An 11,197-nucleotide genomic window follows, 5' to 3' on the forward strand; every position below is an offset into this window, starting at 1 on the left:
AGTGCATGCCACGGGAAGTAGGGATCTCTTTGTGTCGATTAAACAAATTATGTGAGAAATGTCGTTGGCAACGCTTTTATGCACAAATATTGATATAATAACCATCATATCAAAGTAAACTTGGAGTCACCCAATGACATGTTGTGTGGTCCTCCCAGTACAATTTGTTGAAAGCAAACAGTTCATTAGGCTACAGATGAAACAATTTATGATGAACTTAGCAGGGTGGTGCAAGGTGATGAGCTTGATGCTCCTTTTCAATAAATATCAAGGGTTTTATTCTGGTGACATAATCATCGATGCTTGGCTGCTGTTAGACAAACATAATCTTGTGTTTTTGTGCATGATAATCTCATCCTGTAGGCTATATTTGAGCTCTAGCCACCAGCGTGCAGATACAGTACTGTACCCCTATCTGCTGTTGGCTAGAATGCACGTGCCAATACCATAGTGGGCACACTTCCTATATAACCATATGTAAAGTTCAAAATGCGATGGAAAGCCATTTAACTTTATTTGGTCATTTAACTGCAAAAGGTATTTTTATGTGCACTATGTGATCACGCACAGGCTTTTATCTGCAAGAAGTCAATTTGATGGAAACATCTCTGTTGGGAAAATGAATGTACACATTTACGGTATCACCAGGATCAATGGTAAATTCATGTAAAAGGTTTAGCAAAATTCACATCGTAGTTCCTGGTATTTATTAGTTCATATTAATTGAAAGAAATTTAGCCAATTTATTCATGACCAAATTTAGCTAACATTAATTACACCTGTGTAGGTGATAGACCTGATACACCTGATAGTTAATCCAGAGATTCTTACCTTTGCCTCGATTCGTCAGTCTCGTCCAGATCATCATGGCATTTGTAGCTCTTTATGATAGCCACATTAGCAGATAATTAGAATTTCATTTTTGGTGGGTAAATACAGGCGAATATATTGACAAAAGTCACCTTGTCCTAGAGAGATTTACACAGTTATCAAAACGTTACGCCAGGGTAAGCCTGAAATAAATTATGATGAACTTCACAGGGTAGTGAAAGTGCAAGGTGATGAGCTTGATGCTCCTTTCCAATAAATAATCTCGGTCTTTTGTCCATAATAATCTCATCATGTTGGCAAAGACAGTACAGTCTGAAGATAGCCTAAAACTGCTTATCCAATAGAAATCCCAGATCACACTTGTAGGCAGGGGCGCAACTTTCACTGAGGACGAGGGGGACATGTCCCCCACGTTCTGAAATTGCATTTTTGTCCCCCAAAATGTATCATTGGAATGTGATACAAAACATGGCAACAGTGTGCTTTAAGACCATGCAGACGCCGCCGAGCAATCAGGTAGGCTGTTCGGAGTGGTTATCCGACTGGATTTAGGACCACACAGACACCACAGAGCGGGCTGACAGGCTGTGTGAAGTCAAAGCTTCTGGGAGGCTGGCTGGACCAGCATGGGAGAGTTGAACATAGTGATGCGCTCTTTCACCGTGTTGTAAAAGAAGCAGAACTGAAACTGGCTACTCTTTAGTTGACTGATGTAGCTGGCAAGGTAACTGCTGTTTAACTTATCAGAAAAAATACAAAACGAGTGTTTATTCGCTGTGCTGAGCTAGTATTGTAACTGACATGTAACGTTAGCTAATGTTTCATCCCGTCTTGACTGAGGTGAATGAATAAGCTACGCTAGTGAGAAGCTTCCACAGCCAGGTCAGCTCTAGCCTTTAGTTATCTGTCAGATAGCGATATGAGGTGGCTATTATTACTATCTAACAGCAGTTGTTTGTATGGAAATGTTTTGTAGCCTTTGTTTTGTCACGCTTCAGAAGTAAATGAACTTGGCAAGCTTTTGCCAGTTGATGTACCGTTAGAGAGAGAGCTGGCCAAAAGTTGGCTTACATTAGCAATTATTTTTGCCTCAAACTAGACTTGAATCAAACAATAAAACCATCAGCCAAATGATTGAAGAATTATATTTTTTCAGTGCAATGTGAGTTGTATTAGTCAGTATGTCAATGTAATGTTATTGATCTGTCAGTTTCCCTAGATAATTCCCTACTTTTCACACTGACACAGTAATAAACAGCTCTAAAGTTACAGGCATCGCTGTCATGGTGTACAGTAGAGGTCTGCACAGGACCGATTTCTTCATCCAGCTCCTGCCCTCAGACACAGCTTTTCATACCTCACTCTTCCAGCACCTCCTGGCTTTCTTTCCGATGGTGCCAAACCCAACCGCAGTCCTGCAATGTTATTTTAGGCATATGTGATGCAGCTCACTTGCCAGCCAGGGTCCCAGCAATTTTGCGCCCTATAGGCAATATCAAATGCGCAAAAATTACTTAAGAAATAGGTTAAATTACCATAGATTTCACATGGCCCTTATATTAGGCTATCTGTATTACTGGGCTATATCAGCCAACATGCTAGCTGTAGTTTGAAGAGAGCAGAGTTGGAGAGACTGGCACTTTCTCTTAATCTATTTTTATAGCCTACCTTTTTGGAGAGGGAAGATTTTCAGACAGAAAAATATGGGTGATCAACATTTAAGCCTATTTCTAGGCAATGTAGTAAACTATGTTGTGCCTTTTCCGTTTCAATGATGATTCAATTTTATGATTGCACTTCGACTCACGTTGGTTGAGCGCCCTCCACTTCTTTTCTTTACCAATATATATTTACAGACATTGTAGTAAACTACAGTCTAATCATATTTAAGTTCTCCACCCATGTAGGCAGCCTACTCTATTTCAATGAAACCACACATACTAGGCGCACTTGAACTCTAACACCCAACTAGGAGAGGTAGACTACTGAAGTTTGTGACTAATGCAAAAAAGATATGTTTTTAATACGATAGGTACGCTAAACACATACAAAGCAGAAGGAGGAACTTTTTCAAAATAATCTGTGGGACAACAAAAATATTTTCATCTGTCTGACGCCCGCTCCCGCCTGCAGCTTGAAAAATGCTGACTGTGGTATCTGATCTCTGGTATCCTGCAGAAATGCAGCCCTCTAGTGCAGTCAGTACACAACACTATGCTCATCATGTCTTAGAAGGATTAGATGGTGACAGGGGTCCCAAGAGGATCAGACAGCTAGGGAAGACCAATTTACGGAGCTCATGTGAATTTTGCAGTATATTCAGTGAATGATGCAAAGTTCCATCTTGAATTGATGGGTAGACCTACAGTAGCTACAGGACAGCAGCATAAGCTTAAAGCTACAGTCTAGGATCTGGGAATACTGGTAATTTCAATTATTGAACCATTGATTCGATTCTTGGATAATATAGTGTATAAATGTACACAAAGGTCATTCTTTGTCATGCCTAATTTTAGGAGGATCAGATGGTGACAGGGGTCTCAGCAGGGTCAGGCAGCCAGGGAAGACCAGTCTGTGACAGAGGTGAGGTGAATTTATGCAGATACAACACTTTATTCTCTTTGTCCAGCAAACACAGGACAAGCCAGATGCTATTTTATGGCAGTCTGACAAACCTCCAAAGTTGATTTTCAAACCGTATCAAGGGTTAATAGAGGATTTTCCCAATGCCACAAAACATGTATAACAAAAATGTGAGGAAGACGCTATTGATGATGATGAATGGATACAGATAAAGTGCCTTCAGAAAGTATTCAAACCCCTTGACTTTTTCCACATTTTGTTACGTTACAGCCTTATTCTAAAATTGATTAAATAAATAAAAATCCTCAGCAATCTACACACCATACCCCATAATTACCAAGCAAAAACAGGTTTTTAGAATGTTTGCTAATTTATTAAATATAAAAAACAGAAACACCTTATTTACATAACTATTCAGACCCTTTGCTATGAGACTTGAAATTGAGCTCATGTTCATCCTGTTTCCATTCATCATCCTTGAGATGTTTCTACAACTTGATTGGAGTCCACCTATTGTAAATTCAATTGATTGGACATGATTTGGAAAGATACACACCTGTCTATATATGGTCCCACAGTTGACCGTGCATGTCAGAACAAAACCAAACCATGAGGTTGAAGGAATTGTCTGTAGAGCGCCGAAACACGATTGTGTTGAGGCACAGATCTGGGGAAGGGTACCAAAACATTTCTGCAGCATTAAAGACCCCAAGAACACAGTGGCCTCCATCATTCTTAAATGGAAGAAGTTTGGAACCACCAAGACTCTTCCTAGAGCTGGCCACCCAGACAAACTGAGCAATCGGGGGAGAAGGACCATGGTCAGGGAGGTGAACAAGAACCTGATGGTCACCCTGACAGAGCTCTAGAGATCCTCTGTGGAGATGAAAGAACCTTCCAGAAGGACAACCATGTCTGTAGCACTCCACCAATCAGGCATTTATGGTAGAGCGGCCAGACGGAAGCCACTCCTCAGTAAAAGGTACAAAAGGCACCTAAACACTCTCATAGCATGAGAAACAAGATTCTCTGTTCTGATAAAACCAAGATTGAACTCTTTGGCCTGAATGCCAAGTGTCATGTCTGGAGGAAACCTGGCACCATCCCTACGGTGAAGCATGGTGGTGGCAGAATCATGCTGTGGGGATGTTTTTCAGCAGCAGGAACTGAGAGACTAGTCAGGGTTGAGGCAAAGATGAACGGAGCAAAATACAGAGAGATCCTTGATGAAAACCTGCTCCAGAGCTTTCAGAACCTCAGACTGGGGCGAAGGTTCACCTTCCAACAGGACAACAACCCTAAGCACACAGCCAAGACAACGCAGGAGTGGCTTCGGGACAAGTCTCTGAATGTCCTTGAGTGGCCCAGCCAGATCCAGGACTTAAACCTGATCAAACTTCTCTGGAGAGACCTGAAAATAGCTGTGCAGCGATGCTCCCCATCCAACCTGACAGAGCTTGAGAGGATCTGCAGAGAAGAATGGGAGAAACTCCCCAAATACAGGTGTGCCAAGCTTGTAGCGTCATACCCAAGAAAACTTGAGGCTGTAATCGCTTCCTAAGGTGCTTCAACAAAGTACTGAATAAAGAGTCTGAATACTTATGTAAATGTAATATTTCCATTAAAAAATTATATATTAGCAAAACTTTATAAACACCTGTTTTTGCTTTATCATTCTGGGGTATTGTGTGTAGATTGATGATGGGGAAAAACAATTGAATCAATTTTAGAATAAGGCTGTAACATAACAAATTGTGGAAAAAGTCTACGTTAGAATGCCCAGTCATGTTCATATAATCTCAGACATAAATTGCTGCAGTTAAAGGCCATCCATAGAACGTGCTCTATGCCAGTGAAACGGAATATCATGCACTCAGAAATTGTATTATTCTGTTGGATGTGTAAAATAAAAAAGTGGACACATTTGCATATTTTGTGGTCTTGTGAAGGCTGGCTGAATTCTGGCAAAGAGTATGTTCTTTTATCTCAGCATCGCTACAGATTTTCCCTTCTCCCTGTTTTTGTTTGCTTGGAAATGTTGATACTGGAGACTGTTAATAGAAGAAAATGTGTAACCTAGCATTTATAGTGGCTAATAAATGCATTGCCATTAATTGGAAGGTTGGTTATCCTTCCAGAATGTATGGAAGAAATGTCAAGTTATGTACAGTATCACTAGATTTGTTTTAAGATTAAGGGTATACTGTGCAACTTTCATAAGGTCTGGATGCCTTATAGAGAATACTGTACAACAAAAATAGTCTGTGTTGAAAACATGGCCACGTCAGGGGAGATACCTATTTAGGCAATCCCTAGCTGCTGAACTGCTCAGTCCTGGCCCTGGGGGTCTGCTGTACTGTTGTCACTCTGGCCTTGGCCTAACAAACCTGAAATCAAATCAAATGTTATTTGTCACATGTGCCAAATACAACAGGTGTAGACCTTACAGTGAAATGCTTACTTACAAACTCTTAATCAACAATGCATTTGTAAGAAAAGAAAGTGTTATGTGGAAAATAAAAGTAACAAATAATTAAAGAGCAGCAGTAAAATAACAGTAGTAAGGCTGTATACAGGGGGTACCGATACAGAGTCAATGTGCAGGGGCACCGGTTAGTCGAGGTAATTGAGGTAATATGTACATGTAGGTAGAGTTAAAGTGACTATGTATAGCTAATAAACAGAGAGTTGCAGCAGCGTAAAATAGGGGGAGGGGTGGCAATGCAAGTAGTCTAGGTAGCCATTTGATTAGCTGTTCAGGAGTCTTATGGTTTTGGGTAGAAGCTGTTAAGAAGCCTTTTGGACCTAGCAGTCCTGGATGTCAGGAAGCTTGGCCCCGGTGATGTACTGGACCGTACGCCCTACCCTCTGTAGTGCCTTGCTTTTGGAGGCCGAGCAGTTGCCATACCAGGCAGTGATGCAACCAGTCAGGACTTTTTGAGGATCTGAGGATCCATGCTAAATATTTTCAGTGTCATGAGGGGTGTGTTTGGACCATGATAGTTTGTTGGTGATGTGGACACCAAGGAACTTGAAGCTCTCAACCTGCTCCGCTACAGCACAGTTGATGAAAATGGGGGCGTGCTCGGTTCTCCTTTTCCTGTAGTCCACAATCATCTCCTTTGTCTTGATCACGTTGAGGGAGAGGTTGTTATCCTGGCACCACACGGCCAGGTCTCTGACCTCCTCCCTGTAAGCTGTCTCATCGTTGTCGGTGATCAGGCCTACCACTGTTGTGTCATCAGCAAACTTAATGATGGTGTTGGAGTCGTGCTGGGCCATGCAGTTGTAACAGTATAGGTTCCGTCCCTCTCTTCGCCCCAACCCGGGCTCGAACCAGGGACCCTTGCACACATCAACAACTGACACCCCACGAAGCATCGTTACCCATCGCGCCACAAAAGCCGCGGCCCTTGCAACGCAAGGGGCAACCCTACTTCAAGTCTCAGAGCGAGTGACGTCACTGATTGAAACGCTATAAGCGCGCACCACCGCTAACTAACTAGCCATTTCACATCGGTTACACAGTCATGAGTGAACAGGGAGTACAGGAGGGGACTGAGAACGCACCCCCGAGGGGCCCTATGTTGAGGATCAGCGTGGTGGATGTGTTGTTACCTACCCTTACCAGGATCCAGTTGCAGAGGGAGGTGTTTGGTCCCAGGGTCCTTAGCTTAGTGATGAGCTTTGATGGCACTATGGTGTTGAACGCTGAGCTGTAGTCAATGAATAGCATTCTCACATAGGTGTTCCTTTTGTCCAGGTGGGAAAGGACAGTGTGTAGTGCAATAGAGATTGCATCATCTGTGGATCTGTTGGGGCAGTTTGCAAATTGGAGTGGGTCTAAGGTTTCTGGGATAATGGTGTTGATGTGAGCCATGACCAGTCTTTCAAAGCACTTCATGGCTACAGATGTGAGTGCTACAGGTTGGTAGTCATTTAGGCAGGTTTCCTTAGTGTTCTTGGGCACAGGGACTATGCTGCCCTACCAAGCAAAAAGGCAGTAACTGCTCATAGCGTGGAACTGAGAAGAATGGCTTTTATTTACCTTGGTTTCACAGTAACTTCATGCAATTACTGCTAACGTGACCCCCATTTTCTCCAAAACACAATACAATAGAGGCAGGATACTTGTCCACATGATTAAGCACGTATTTAATGTTTCAAAAATGACATGAACTAATTTTTGACCAAATGAGTAGTTACTGCCTTTTTGCTTGGTAGGGCAGTATGGTGATCTGCTTGAAACATCAATCATCAATCACATTTATTTATAAAGTCCTTTTTACATCAGTGATGTCACAAAGTGTTATTCAGAAACCCAGCCTAAACACCAAACAGCAATCAATTGAGCTGTAGAAGCACAGTGGCTAGAAAGGCAGGAACCTAAGAAGAAACCTAGAGAGGAACCAGGCTCTGAGGGGTGGCCAGTCCTCTTCTGGCTGTGCGGATGGAGATAACAGTACATGGCCAAGATGTTCAAATGTTCATAGATGACCAGCAGGGTCAAATAATAATAATCACAGTGGTTGTAGAGGGTGCAACAGGTCAGCACTTCAGGAGTAAATGTCAGTTGGCTTTTCATAGCCGATCATTCAGAGTTAGACACAGCAGGTGCGGTAGAGAGAGAGGGTTGAAAACAGCACGGTATCACATCCGGTGAACAGGTCAGGGTTCCATAGCCACAAGGCAGAACAGTTGAAACTGGAGCAGCAGCATGACCAGGTGGAGTGGGGACAGCAAGGAATCATCAGGCCAGGTAGTTCTGAGGCATGGTCCTAGGGCTCAGATCCTCCGAGAGAAGAGAAAGAGAGAGAGAGAAAATTAGAGGGAGAATACTTAAATTCCCACAGGACACCTGATAGGACAGGATAAATACTCCAGATATAACAGACTGACCCTAGCCCCGAAACACATAAACTATTTTAGCATAAATACTGGAGGCTGAGACAGGAGTGGTCGGGAGACACTGTGGCCCCGTCCGACTATACCCCCAGACAGGGCCAACCAGGATGGGTATAACCCCACCCACTTTGCCAAAGCACAGCCCCCACACCACAAGAGGGATATCTTCAACCACCAACTTAATACCCTGAGACAAGGCCAAGTATAGCCCAGGAAGATCTCCCCCATGGCACGAACCCGAGGGGGTGCCAACCCAGACAGGAAGATCATGTCAGAGACTCAACCCACTCAAGTGACGCACCCCTCCTAGGGACGGCATGGCAGAGCACCAGTAAGCCAGTGACTCAGCCCCTGTAATCGGGTTAGAGGCAGAGAATCCCAGTGGAGAGAGGGGAACCGGCCAGGCAGAGACAGCAAGGGTGGTTCGTCGCTCCAGTGCCTTTCCGTTCACCTTCACACCCCTGGACCAGACTACACTCAATCATAGGACCTACTGAAGAGATGAGTCTTCAATAAAGACTTAAAGGTCGAGACGAATCTGCGTCTCTCACATGGATAGGCAGACCATTCCATAAAAATGGAGCTCTAAAGGAGAAAGCCCTGCCTCCAGCTGTTTGCTTAGAAATTCTAGAGACAATAAGGAGGCCTGCGTCTTGTGACCGTAGCGTACGTGTCGGTATGTTCGGCAGGACCAAATCGGAAAGATAGATAGGAGCAAGCGCATGTAATGTTTTGTAGGTTAGCAGTACCTTGAAATCAGCCCTAGCCTTAACAAGAAGCCAGTGTAGAGAGGCTCGCACTGGAGTAATATGATCACATTTTTTGGGTTCTAGTCAAGATTCTGGCAGCTGTGTTTAGCACTAACTGAAGTTTATTTAGTTCTTTATCCAGGTAGCCGGAAGTAGAGCTTTGCAGTAGTCTAATCTAGAAGTGACAAAAGCATGGATAAATTTTTCTGCGTCATTTTTGGTCAGAAAGTTTCTGATTTTTGCAATGTTACGTAGGTGGAAGAAAAGCTATCCTTGAAACAGTCTTGATATCTTCGTCAAAAGAGATATCAGGGTCCAGAGTAATGCCGAGGTCCTTTACAGTTTTATTTGAGACGACTGTAGAACCATCAAGATTAATTGTCAGATCCAACAGAAGATCTCTTTGTTTCTTGGGATCTAGAACTAGCATCTCTGTTTTGTCCAAGTTGTTTTTCCCTTTGTAGTCTGTAATAGTTTGCAAGCCATGCCACATCCCACGAGCGTCGGAGCCAGTGTCTTATTCCTGTATTGACGCTTTGCCTGTTTGATGGTTTGCCGGAGGACATAGCAGGATTTCTTATAGGTTTACGGTTTAGAGTCCCGCTCCTTGAAAGTGGCAGCTCTACCCTTTAGCTCAGTGCGGATGTTGCCTGTGATTCATGGCTTCTGGTTACGGTGTCTACGTACAATCACTGTGGCCAAGATAAAGCAAAGCAGTTCGACACATACAACAACACAGTAGAAAAATCTATATACAGCATGTGCAAATGAGGTAGGATAAGAGAGGTAAGGCAATAAATCGGCTATGGTGGCAAATTAATTACAATATAGCAATTAAACACTGGAATGGTAGGATGTGCAGAAGATGAATGTGCAAGTTGAGATACTGGGGTACAAAGGAGCAAGATAAATAAATAAATAAATACAGTATGGGGATAAGGTAGATTGGATGGGCTATTTACAGATGAGCTATGTACAGGTGCAGTGATCTGTGAGCTGCATTGACAGCTGGTGCTTAAAGCTAGTGAGGGAGGTAAGAGTCTCCAGCTTCAGAGATTTTTGCAGTTCGTTCCAGTCATTGGCAGCAGAGAACTGGAAGGAGAGGTGGCCAAAGGAAGAATTGGCTTTGGGGGTGACCAGTGAGATATACCTGCTGGAGCGCGTGCTACGGGTGGGTGCTGCTATGGTGACCAGTGAGCTGAGATAAGGCGGGGCTTTACCTAGCAGAGACTTGTAGATGACCTGGAGCCAGTGGGTTTGGCGACGAGTATGAAGTGAGGGCCAGCCAACGAGAGTATACACGTCGCAGTGGTGGGTAGTATATGGGGCTTTGGTGACAAAACGGATGGCACTGTGATAGACTGCATCCAGTTTGTTGAGTAGAGTGTTGGAGGCTATTTTATAAACGACATCGCCGAAGTCGAGGATCGGTAGGATGGTCAGTTTTACGAGGGTATGTTTGGCAGCGTGAGCGAAGGATGCTTTGTTGCGAAATAGGAAGCCAATTCTAGATTTAATTTTGGATTGGCGATGTTTAATGTGAGTCTGGAAGGAGAGTTTACAGTCTAACCAGACACCTAGGTATTTGTAGTTGTCCACATATTCTAAGTTAGAACCTTCCAGAGTAGTGATGCTGGACGGGCAGGCAGCGATCGGTTGAAGAGCAGGCATTTAGTTTTACTTGCATTTAAGAGCAGTTGGAGGCCACAGAAGGAGAGTTGTATGGCATTGAAGGTCATCTGGAGGTTAGTTAACACAGTGTCCAACGAAGGGCCGGAGGTATACAGAATGGTGTCGTCTGCGTAGAGGTGGATCAGAGAATCACCAGCAGCAAGAGTGACATCATTGATGTATACAGAGAAGAGAGTCGGCCCAAGAATTGAACCCTGTGGCACCCCCATAGAGACTGCCAGAGGTACGGACAACAGGCCCTCCGATTTGACATACTGAACTCTATCTGAGAAGTAGTTGGTGAACCAAGCGAGGCAATCATTTGAGAAACCAAGGCTGTTGAGTCTGCCAATAAGAATGTTGTGATTGACAGAGTCAAAAGCCTTAGCCAGGTCGATTAATACAGCTGCACAGTAATGCCTCTTATCGATGGCGGTTATGATATCGTTTAGGACCTT

Source organism: Salmo salar, chromosome 12, assembly GCF_965601325.2.
Source record: "Salmo salar chromosome 12, fSalSal1, whole genome shotgun sequence".
In the NCBI taxonomy this organism is placed as follows: Eukaryota; Metazoa; Chordata; class Actinopteri; order Salmoniformes; family Salmonidae; genus Salmo; species Salmo salar.